The sequence below is a fragment of the Talpa europaea genome, assembly GCF_964194135.1.
Source record: "Talpa europaea genome assembly, chromosome: 4".
In the NCBI taxonomy this organism is placed as follows: domain Eukaryota; kingdom Metazoa; phylum Chordata; class Mammalia; order Eulipotyphla; family Talpidae; genus Talpa; species Talpa europaea.
Window position 1 is genome coordinate 53,334,485 of NC_140070.1, and position 12,588 is coordinate 53,347,072.

The following is a 12,588-nucleotide window of genomic DNA, read 5'->3' on the forward strand; positions in this document are numbered from 1 at the left end:
TACCCATGTCCTTACTTTAGGTACCCATGTATTTCTCTCCACCAAACTTTCTGAAAGAGTTTTTCCTACAGGCTGATTCTATTTCCTCACCTTTCACTCAGTGGTATTCCCACATATACTGTGTGCCCTGCCCACCCACTCTTAAGTAACCAATGACTTTCAAATGCTTAAATCCAAAGGAGGTTGATCAGTCCTTTCCTTTCTTGACCTCTCAGCTTTGTTTGATCACAAAGACTGTTACTTCCTTGGAATGCTTTTTTCCTTTGCTCTACATGACTCTCTTTGATATAACAGCACAAGAATTAAATATAATTAAATAAAAATAAAAATTAAATAAAAGAAAATTAAAGGGGCCTCCCTGGTGGCACAAGGGGTTAAGATGCAACTTATGAAGCTATCTGCACCTACTGCAGCATGAGTTGGAGCCCCTGCCAGGGAAGTGACCCACATGGCACAGCAGACCTCTCCTGTCTCACTGCCTGCTCCCCTCAGCAGTGTATTTCAGTCAATCTGTCTGTTCTGCCCCCCAATCTGTCTTGATGAATCCTCTTTTTTTTTTAAAGATTTATTTATTTATTTATACAAGCACTGGGTACAGTCAGAAGTGCGGGAGGGTGAGAGAATTCACCAGAGCCAGAGCGGGGAGCAGAGCGGGCAGAAGGACCGAAGTACACTGCTGAGGGAAGCAGCGGGTGGCAGGAGAGGTCTGCGCGCCATGTGGGACCCTCCTCTGGTGGCCGGGGAGCAGCCGGGGATCGAACCGGTGCTGCAGAGGCTGCGGGCAGCTTCGCAACCCAGCGCTCAACCACTGCGTCACCGGGGAGGCCCTTGGTGAATCCTCTTAACCCCCACACCTCTGACCTATACCCCAGTTCTACACAAAAATAAATAAAATCTTAAAAAAAAAAGAAAAAAAGAAAATTAACTATTTACTCCTGCAAGCAATATGCTAAGATCTTTAACTTCTGTTTCGAGATACCAAGACTATGATGAAGGAGCTTGTTTTATAGAAGTCAACTGTACAGAACAACCCTGTGGTTATTGAGATAAATAACCCCCCTCTATGCCAAGATGTTTAGTTTCTGAAATCCCTTGCTGATTTGCACGATTTCCCTAAATAACTAATATTCCTCTTCCAGACCCTAGCATTTACCCTTCCCTGTTTAAAACACTAAACCCTCTTCCATGAGGACTTGACATTTGACATTGTCAACAATACTTCCTTTGTTGTTCCCTTAACCTTTTCATCTTCCTCAAGGTTCTGCTATAGCTTCCTTACTCTCTTAATTTCTAGATAACCTCATCTATTCAATTGTCTACCTGCTGATCTCTCCCAAAATCTTTGCTTCTAATCAGATCTCTGTCAGTTTTATATTTCAAATGTCTGCCTTCCTACTGAAATTTTTGCCTTTGCCTTTTATATTTTTGTTTGACTTTTTATTGTGGTAAGTTTCAAATATATACAAAAGTAGAGAGACTAGAATCAGGAACTTCCTTATTCCTATCACAGAGCTTCCAACAATGATCAGCACTGTTTCATCTATAACCATCCCTCCTTTTCCCCTCTCCCTAATTGGACTATTTTTAAGGAAAATCCCTAATACCATATCAATTAATTTGTAAATAGTTTTGCATATATCTCTTAAAGATAAAGGACTCAATTCTATCTGTTGAATAGTAGACATATTCACTTCCCTCCAAATCCCATCACCACCATTTTAGTACAGACTATCACCCTCTCTTGCCCACAATACTTCAGTGGAATTCCAATTTATTGCTCTTTGCTTTCCAATTCATTTTCTACACCGGGACTCTCCCAATTTTTCTTAATCTTTTAAAGGTATTGATAAAATTTTATAAACATGAACCTATATTTACACATTTATTTTTGACCACATATATTTAGTATGTTATTCTAATATAGCATATTTAAAACTCATGATAATGTGATTTTGGACATAATACAACTGTTAATTTAATCTTGTCTTCCTCTTACACCCTTTTATCATGGCGGGGTGAGTGTGGGAAGAGGTCGAGATAGAAAGCAGCGGTGTGGTGTCCTCCAGATAAAAGTTAACAAAGCAACGCCAAACAGCCTACAATTAAACTAGGATGGGAACTGACCACAAGGTGGCACCATAATCCAAATGAACTCAAGATGGACTTGGTTCTCCATTAGATGCCTGAATTCCTGACCACTCTGCAAGTTCTGTTATGTAGAATGTTTAGATTTTTTCTTACTCCATTTGTAGTATTGTCAGGATTTTACTGGACAATCTACATCATAAACTAATACTAAAATAGAAATCTTCAAGAAATGGAATTAAAAAATAATAAACAATTTCATAAGTTCCTTTCTACACCTGAATGGACTTCACTATACATCTCCTTGGTACACACACTCAGTAATTTTCATTTAAAAAATTGTCACTTTGGGCCTCCCCGGTGGCGCAGCGGTTGAGCGTTGGGTTGCAAAGCTGCAAGCAACCTCTGCAGCGCCGGTTCGTTCCCCTGCTGCTCCCCTACCACTGAAGGAGGGTCCCACATGGTGTGCAGACCTCTCCTGCCGCCCGCTGCTCCCCTCAGCGGTGTATCTCGGTCCTTCTGCCTGCTCTGCTCCCCGCTCTGGCTCTGGTGAATTCTCTCACCCTCCCACTTCTGACTGTACCCAGTGCTTGTATAAATAATAAATAAATAAATCTTAAAAAAAATAAAGTTAAAAAAAATAAAAATAAAAAATTGTCACTTAAATATTTTAAAATATTATTTGTACTTTACTATTTAATAATTTATATGTTTTATAAATGAAAAAAAAAATGCTCCTAGGTCATGCTGATGTTGTTTGCCATTGTTCAACACAGTAGATAGCAACCTTTTCAGATCCAAACATGATTGTGCCATTTCCCTGTTTCCATAGTTTGGCTTTGTTTTGAATGTTGTCAGACATAAATTTTGGATAAAAAGAAGACCATATCTTGCCATTTGCAGCAACATGGATCGGCCTGGAAGGAATTATGCTCAGTGAAATAAGTCAGAAGGAAAAAGGAAAACATCGGATGGTTTCATTTATATGAGGAATATAGGGAAACCAAGCAAGAGATAAGGGAAAAAAACAAAAACAAAACTGGCAGGCAAAAGAGAAATGGGAGACATTCAGCAGAAGGGGGGAAAGAGAGTGGTCAGGACAGGGGAGGGAAGAGCACAAGAGACCACAGTGATGTTCGTGGGTGACTTGGTGGTGGGAATTTTATGGGGATTACACCTGAGAAGAACAAGGGTGCAAAAATATATATAAAAAATAAAGTAATGAAAAAAAGACCTTGTCTGTTGTTTTTCATCGACTAAAATCTCAAACAACAAACATCCACAAATCAACATTCTGCAACTTAATAAAGTAGAATAAATGATTTATTATAGTCAACCTGCACTAATGCACTTGCCCCATTTTGTAGAAACACTGCAGAAACTCATTACAAAAATATCATATAGTTAAGAACTTATAATGGTTATAAGCTTACTTATAAAAATAAAGCTATTAACTTTATCCATGTGGCAGTTTCACACATATTCTAAGGCTATACTATAGAGCTAGGACTCGGTTGTATTTGCAGACGATTCACAGGTGAGGACATGGAACACTTTCCCATGTGTCTAGGAGATTTTTATTTCGGTCATGAATTGTTATTTACAATGCTAAGGTGCCAAGCATGACATCAAGATATCAAATTTGTTTTAATAATAATGATTATTTGCAATTGTTCTTTTTACTTTTCTCAAAGTACTTTCATCAATTTTTACTAACATCCTCTCAATAGCTTTGCAATGTTAATGAAGCTCCAGGAGAGGGGGCTCTGAGTTTTCAAACTGGAGCCGGCTTCAGAATCACCTGGAGAGTTTATTGAAACTGATCCCTGTGCCCCAGCCCAGATATTTTAATTCAATGGATCTGAAGGGAAACTGAGTAATTTGCATTTAAAAAAAACCCAAAAACCAAATGTTGCCACTGTTGTTGGTCCATGGGCCACAGTTTGACTTACCATTGTTTTAGAGCAGTGATACCTGACCTTGGTTACATATTGACTTTGTGTGGCAAGGACGCTTTAAAAATTCTGATTTAACTGATTTAGGGTAAATATTTAAATGTATTTGTATGCATTTCTCTACTTTCTGGTAGAAATGTCAGTTCAAACATCTCTTCACGACTTAGTTACTTGGGTTACTTTTTTCCTCTAAATTATCTTTTGTTTTTATTGATTTATGGGAACATTTTAATAAATTATATATATTAACCCTTTTCTGATTTATATTCTGAGAATATTTTCTCTTAGCCTATCACTTGGCTCTTTTTATATAAAAAATTGATTTTTATTATGTCAAATCTGTCCTTCTTTTCCCAGTGGTTTCTGGGTTTTGAGTCTTGTTTGTTTAGGAAGATTGCCCTTAGGATTAAAAGCATACTTCTGGGGCCTCCCCGGTGGCGCAGCGGTTGAGCGCTGGGTTGCAAAGCTGCCTGCAGCCTCTGCAGCGCCAGTTCGATCCCCGGCTGCTCCCCGGCCACCGGAGGAGGGTCCCACATGGTGTGCAGACCCCTCCTGCCGCCCACTGCTCCCCTCAGCAGTGTACTTCGGTCCTTCTGCCTGCTCTGCTCCCCGCTCTGGCTCTGGTGAATTCTCTCACCCTCCCACGCTTCTGACTGTACCCAGTATAAATAAATAAATTAAAAAAAAAAAAAAAAAGCATACTTCTGTACTTTTTACTAAGATTTTTGCCTGGTTTTCTAGTATTCATTTTCATATTTACTTACTCATGGTTTTTAGTGTACAACTTGTCTTCTAGATGGAGAGGGCGTTTATCAGGACAGAAGTACCTTTTACTAGTTTAAGAACAAAGAGGATTGTTAAGAATGTAGTTAATATACAGAATTTTTAGGAGTCACAGACTTCCATCATGAGAATCCAAGAACTCCCCAAATTACCTGTCAAGGCAGTTGCTAAATAGTTGCTAAATCTGAAAAGTTTAGAAAGCTGCCAAAAGAGAATCACATCCTGTCTTTGTCCTCATGCTCTTGAGTGTTCAGTCAAAGTCATATATATAACTCTATGGAACCTAAATCATATCTGGAACTCTAGCTACAAGTGAATCCGGGAAATGCAGTTTTGGGCTTTTTTTTTTTTTTTTTTTTTTGTGGGACCCTCGCAGGCGGCCTGGGAATGAACCCGTGCTGCAGAGGCTGCGGACAGCCTCACAGCCCAGCATTCAACTGCTGCGCCACCAGGGGAGGCCCAGTTTTGGGCTTTTTATGAAGGCATCTAAGAGAGAGTTGGGCAACCCATGGTGTCTCTTAATACATTACTGACTAGTTCATCATTTCCCCATTATTTTGAAATGCCATTGTCTTCATAAATTAAGTACATCATAGCCAAAAAGAATATTGGGGACAATCAGTCATCTTTCATACTCCACAGCTCTTTTCTAATTTTCCATCAGTTTCAGCTAATATTGTGCATGATTGTATTTTTTTAAAAATAAGAATATGCAAGGTATGAGGGAGGATAGAGAATATAATTTATTATATTAAATTATCCCAGAGCATATCTTTTATGTCCTGAAGCCATTTTACCCCAATAGCTGTTGGAGCATTTATTCAGCTTATTGGGATAAATATTCAGTTTGATCTACCAGGTACTATTTGCTCATCATCTGTTTCTATTCTGAAACATTCGTTCAGTATTTTATTTCAGTCATCAAAAATGTCAATCTCCAAATACCTAGTTGAAATTTCATTACATGAAACATCTTCTGATATTGATGAGGATTTTAATTATACTTTTCTTTTTTTTTTTTAAAGTTTTGGGTTTTTTTTTAAGATTTATTTATTCATGCATACAGGATTTGGGGTACAGGCCAGAGGTGCGGGGGGATGAGAGGAGTCATCAGAGACAGAGTGGGGAGCAGAACAGGTAGATCGACTGAAACACACTGCTGAGGGGAGCAGCGGGCAAGACAGGAAAGGTCTGCTGTGCCATGTGGGTAGCTCCCTGGCCAGCTGGAGATGGAACTCATGCTGCACGGTCTGCAGATAGCTTCACAGTGCAAGGCTTAACCCCTTGCGCCACCAGGGAGACCCTAATTATACTTTACATACATCTTCTGATCTTTCTCTATTTTCTCTAATATCAGTTACAGAAATGGTATCTCTCTCATGATAATTTTTGTTCATATTGTTATAATGTGTGGTTATTTGTTCAATTTTGTATTTTAGAATGTTTGCTTTGCTTTTTTTTATTGACTGTATCCAACTTTTGCCAATGTGGGGTGAGGAACACCACTGGCAAGACAAGGTTATGTTTGGTAGCTCATTGTGTTCTTATCTGTGCTACAAGTCAGAACCATTGATAGTTGAGGAGGAAGAAAGAGTTTATGTTGGCTACGTGGTTCAATGGCTTCTTCCCCACTTCCCCATCTGTGAACTTGAACTTTTACATTCTTCCCCCAACTGCTCCCTTCCTTTGCCTTAGCCTCCCCTGGTTCGAGCTGAAATTTCCTTTCATTTTGTTTTTCAAAGATGTCATCTTATCTATATTTTGACTTTCTCAACATTTGTGGTTATTGATGGCAGTTTTCTTAGGATTTTTTTTATTTTTAAGAGGTATCTTCTCTATCATGTCATGGAATTTTTTTTTTAATAGAGGCATGCTTTATTTATTTATTTATTTGTTTGTTTGTTTGTTTATACATGCACTGGGTACAGTCAGAAGCGCGGGAGGGTGAGAGAATTCACCAGAGCCAGAGCGGGGAGCAGAGCGGGCAGAAGGACCGAAGTACACTGCTGAGGGGAGCAGCGGGCAGCAGGAGAGGGCTGCGCGCCATGTGGGACCCTCCTCTGGTGGCCGGGGAGCAGCCGGGGATCGAACCGGCCCTGCAGAGGCTGCGGGCAGCTTCGCAACCCAGCGCTCAACCGCTGCGCCACCAGGGAAGCCCATGTCATGGAATTTTATGCAATAGGTATGGTATAGGTTTATGTGCTACATTGATCTAATCTCTCTCTCTTTTTTTTAGAGATTTATTTATCTATGCATTCAAGAGCTGGGGTGCAGACCAGAAATGCCATAGGTAAGAGGATTCACCAGAGACAGAGCAGGGAGCAGAACAGGCAGACTGAATGAAATAGAATGCTGAGGGGAGCAGCAGGCCAGGCAGGAGAGGTCTGCTGCGCTATGTTGGTCACCTCCCTGGCCTGGCCTGGGATTGAACTTGTGCTGCAGTGACTGTGGATAACATCATAGTAGTTTGCTTAACCCCTTGTGCCACCATGGAGGCCCTGATCCAATTTCTATTAAATAGTTGTATATGTGGGGAAGCTCCCCGCAGCCTCTGCAGCACCGGATTGATCCCCTGCCCCCAGCTGCTCCCTGGCCACCTAAGGCGGGTCCCACATGGTGTGCACCTCCCCTGCAGCCCGCTGCTCCCCTCAGCAGTGTGCTTCAGTCCCTCTGGCTGCTCTGCTCCCCGCTCTGACTCTGGTGAATTCTCTCACCCTCCTGCGCTTCTGACTGTACCCAGTGCCTGTATAAATAAATAACTAAAATAAATAAATCTTTAAAAAAAAACTAGGTAAAAAAATAGTTATGTAAGTGGATGAGAGATGAAGAGAGAGTTTGCATTATTTTTTCTATTTCTCAGTTTTTTTTTCCTCTCAGTGATGTAGAAAAAAGTTTAACTGAGCCTTTTTCACTTATATTTTTCTTCTTTATTCTCTGTATTCTGGATTAAAAAAGTACAAAGGAAGTATATATCTTCCCACTATACTTCCTGGTATTGCCCAGTGTCACTCAAAATGAACCTACTTTTCCTGAAATTGAAGATAAAATTGGTACCCATGAATAGAAGCTAATCTCAGGAATAGGACCAGACTGTATGGGAGTGTCATGGTTATAAGGGTTTCAGAAACCATCACACTAGTCATTTTACAGATACTTGTAATCAAGAATACTTCTTTTTTCATTTAGAGTATGGGATATATTATAATTTGCAGGTTCCAGTTGTAAATAACACAAATTTGGAGTTGGACTTAAGTTGGAATCCTGGTTCAATCATTCATTCACTTTCTATTACTACTTAATGTTTTGGAATCTCCACTTTTGTCCTTGTGAGCATTAAATGAGATGAAGAATGAGACATTCTTGGCATAGCAGCTGGCACATAGAAAATATTGAATAAACATTAAAGATGATGGTGAAGATGATGGTAGTGACCCTTGGAATTCTGCCCTTTATGGTCCCCTTTCCAATATCAGTAGGCCTAGGAAAAAACATAAATTATTCAGAGGGATACTTGGAGAACTGCAAAATCAGCAAAAATTGTCTTCATGTAAAATACATCTTTAAATTTAGCTTTTATTTAATCTTTGTGTCATTATGAGAAAAATAATTGATATTTTCTGCCTCAGTTTTCTTACCTATGAGGATAGTTTTAGAGGGTTGTCATGGATATCAATGAGAAAATACTATAAAGTGCTTGAAACACTGACTAGTACATGGGAGCTCAATAGCTGTTAGCTATATTGTTATTAATATTTATTATTGTTGGTATTTTATGTAAACTGTAGAACAGTCAGAAAATTACCCCTATTTCTATTTATCCTGATGATTTTTTTCTTTTAAAAGATTTATCTATTTATGCATACAAGAACTTGGGTACAGGCCAGAGTTGCGGGGTGAGGGAGGGTAGGGGTGAGAGGATTTACCAGAGACAGAGTAGGGAACAGAACAGGCAGATTTACTGAAATACACTGCTGAGGGGAGAAGCTGGCGAGACAGGAGAGGTCTGCTGTTCCATGTGGGTAGTTGCCTGGCCAGCTGGGGATCAAACTAGAGCTCAGGCCAAAGAGGCTGCAGATAGCTTCACAGTGCTGTGCTTAATTAACCCCTTGCGCCACCAGGGAGGCCCCTGATGATATTTTTTCAAATAACAGCTGGGATACATGACTGAATACAGTTTCATAATAATATTTTAAATTTGCGTTATTCTGGAAAAACTGAAACATATGTTATCATAACTAGAGAGAATACTTTTAATGACCAGAATAGTTGTGCCTACCAACTATAGCAGTTTCGTGCTGTGATTTTTCCTACCCGTTGCCATTAATTTCACTGTTTTTAAGTTATTGTTCTTTTAATTATGAGCAGAATGATTTATTATATAAACTTCAGATAACCCTGCTATATGGAAGAAATAGTGTGCTGGCTGGACTAGGGCCTGTAACCCAGAACCTGGCTTATTTATCATCTCTTTGAAACTACAGCCTTTTGGAAACACAGTTTTCAAACTGTGTTAGTAAGGATACAGATAATAATTCTTTTTATAATAATTTTTATGTGCTGGTTACATATTTCTAGTGACATACTCTATTGACTATTTTATAATGGGAAGATAATTTTAGAAAAGTCTTTGGTTCATCAGCAATGCACTTGTAAATAACATTTGGGATTGGTTACTTTTACATTTAAGTTGTTCTAAACATTTTATACAGATTATTTTTTGTTCCTCTACAGAGGATGATTCCCACCCATCTCCTTCCTTCCAACTCAGTTTACACCATATTTAGAGTCTATATTTTTGACCTTATGAACTAATGGTTGGTCAATACTCCCACTAAAGAAAGAACTAATAGAAGTATTTGATGACATTTTTCTTATAAACTTTTTTGTGGTATAATTTATGTAAAATAAATTCCATATGTTCCTAGTGCATAATTTAGTTTTACAGTTGTATAATCTTGAAACCTCCACTACAATCAAGACAAAAGATTTCCATCACCCTCTTGAGATTTTTGCTGCCCTTTTACAACCTAGTCCACTCTCCACTCCAGGCTCCAGGCAATTACTGATTTGTTTTGTCACTAGGCGTTAGTTTGGACTTGATATAAATGGAGTTATACATTTGTATCTTCTGTATTTAATTGCAATATTTTGGATTCCTCAAACAATTCCAACGTTCTTCAGCCTTCCTGACACCAGCTCACGATTTCTTAAGAATTGTGCAAGGCACTGAGAAGGCATGTGAGCAGCAGAAAAGGAGTCCCTCCTGCTCCGTGGAGTGAGCTGAAGAGAGCACAGCTACAGCGCATGCTACAGGCAAAGTGCACTTGAGACTGCATTCCATTTACTTGATTCACATGCCAGAGGAAATATTCCACCTTTGTTTGAATGTGGGCTATAGATATTTATTTACAATGCAAGTGTGGCCTTAAATGAAGAGGAAGTGTTGTATGAAATCCCAAAAGGGGGAGGGGAGAAAGAACTCTTCTTGATTCCAAATACCTGTTCTCTTGACCAATGGTTCTTAAAATGTGGTGCCAGGACTAGCGGCATCAGTTTTCCCCAAGAACATTAGAAAGCAATTGTATGGGGAATATAAAAATAAAATTTATTATTTAAAAAAAAACTGTGGACTTGAGATGAGTTTACAGTGTAGTTGGGATTATTTCTTATTTATGAAATCTAATCTCAATGAATTGCATTAACCTTTGAGAAATAAACTATTGCATAGATGCTATATTATGCCAAAATATAGAGAATTTTAAAATATGGGCATAAAAAATTGTGGTTTAATATATAATTAGTGGTTTGATGTGTGAGCAGGTGATCCTGGGAGCAATGCTCATCAACATTTCATTAAATTTTCAGATGAATTGTTAAAAAAAAAAAAAAAGAAAAAGAAATGCTGATTGTCTGACCTCGCTCTAGATTCACTGAATCTGAAAATCTGGGTGAGAGACTGTGTTGTTTCAGCAAGTTCTCCAGGTGATTCTGATCCACGTGCAGAGTGAGAACCACTGTGCCTGATCTCCTTCCAGGGGTGTGTGTGTGGGTGGTCGTTTTTAGGCTTCAGTGGGTACTTCCTGACTAAACGTGAACAATAGGGATAACGCTCCCGCCACTCGCGTCAACTCTCCCAGCACCTGCAACATCAGGTTCTTTCCTCCTGGGAGCGGCAACCAAAACCCGGCAGGTGGATTCCTACTTTGCGGGCCTGGGTGCCGGCTGGGCATGCGTAGTGGCGCGAGCGCAGCCTCCGGGCGAGCGCGGCCAGGGAGCCGCAGAGTCGCTCTGCGGGTGCCTTGATCGCGTGCGGGAGCTGCGGGCTGGAGCGCCGGACGGCTGCTGCAGGTACGGGGCCCCGACGTGGGCTTTTGCAAAGATTGGACTGATATAGGTGGGAAACAAAGCTTTTCTTCGTCGCTGGCGTGCCGCGGCTGCAGGAACGTCTCGCTCGCTGGGCGGGTCTCGGCTCCCGCCCGAGCTGTGCGGTGCCCGCCGACCTCCCGCGCGCTCCTGCCGGCCCTGGGCAGCCGGCGGTGCGGGCCGCTGTTCAGCCTTGTTATTTGTGGTGCTTACACAGTAAACCTAAAACTGAGTTATGCTTCTCTGCAGGAAGTTAGGCATTCTGTCAACTTTTCTATTTCCCTCTCTTTCTTTGAAACTTTGGGTGGCTGCTGTCGAGGCTTTCTGATTCAGCCAGTTTCCCTTGAATTCTGTAATGGGTTTATTTGCTTTTTTGGTCTTTTGCTGCGTAGAATCTATAGGGCTGGAGTGAAATCGCATGCGTGGTTTTGCGTTTTGGTGCCTTTCCTGGCGCGGAGGGTGGGTAGGTGTGTGGGGTTTTTGGATGTAATGTTAAAAAAAGTCAACTTTCAGTGCTTTTCAGTGCCCGCACTATTCACATTTCAGGTTCATTTTAAAGTAGACTTTCTAAAATGTAAGATTCCTCCCTTCCCTGTTATTTCAGGCTTCATTTGGCGCTAACAAAAGGAAGCAGTCTTACAGATGAGTAATGGAGCGCTCACTTTTCTTCCCTTTATTTACTCTGCCACATTTTACCGCTCATATAGAATATTTTACCTTGGGGTTCCATCATTGGATACACTTTGTTGGAGGGTAAGACTGTGCTGCACAAATTTCTTGGATAATGCATGAGCCATAAGCAAAAATTTTAGGCCATAGGGCACATATTGAACATTACTTAGGGAAAGTGTTACATTTATGCTGTGTGAGGCATATACGAAGAGTTAAGTTTAGGAAAAAGAATTTTAACTTCAGGAAGAGAAAACTGTATGGAAAGGAAATACAGATATCTGCCTTTCCCTCCACTCCCTATGATGAATGTTTTAATGACAGAAATAATATACACTTGGTTTAGTTTTAGACTGCAGAGACCTTTGAGGTCAGCCAGTTCAGTTGCTTCAGTTTACAAAGGAGAAAATTGAGACCAACCAGGTTAAATGACTTGCTGGGCCTAGCAGAGCCCCTCCTTGGCAAAGTTGGGCCTGTTACCCAGGTTTTCTGTTTTCAGGGTTTGTTTTACCATCTCCGTGTTAATATTCTCCTCACAGTCTGGTTAGATTATTTTTTTTCCTCTTCTTCCTCTTTATACTATACTGTGTAACTTGACTTATATAAAATTAATTATTCCTGCTACTAAACTTGCTAGGACCTGGTAAACTCCTTTCAAAAAGCGCCCTCTCACTTAAACCCCATCTAACGATTTGCTGGTCCTGAAACTGCTCTCTTCTCTGTCACATTGGTT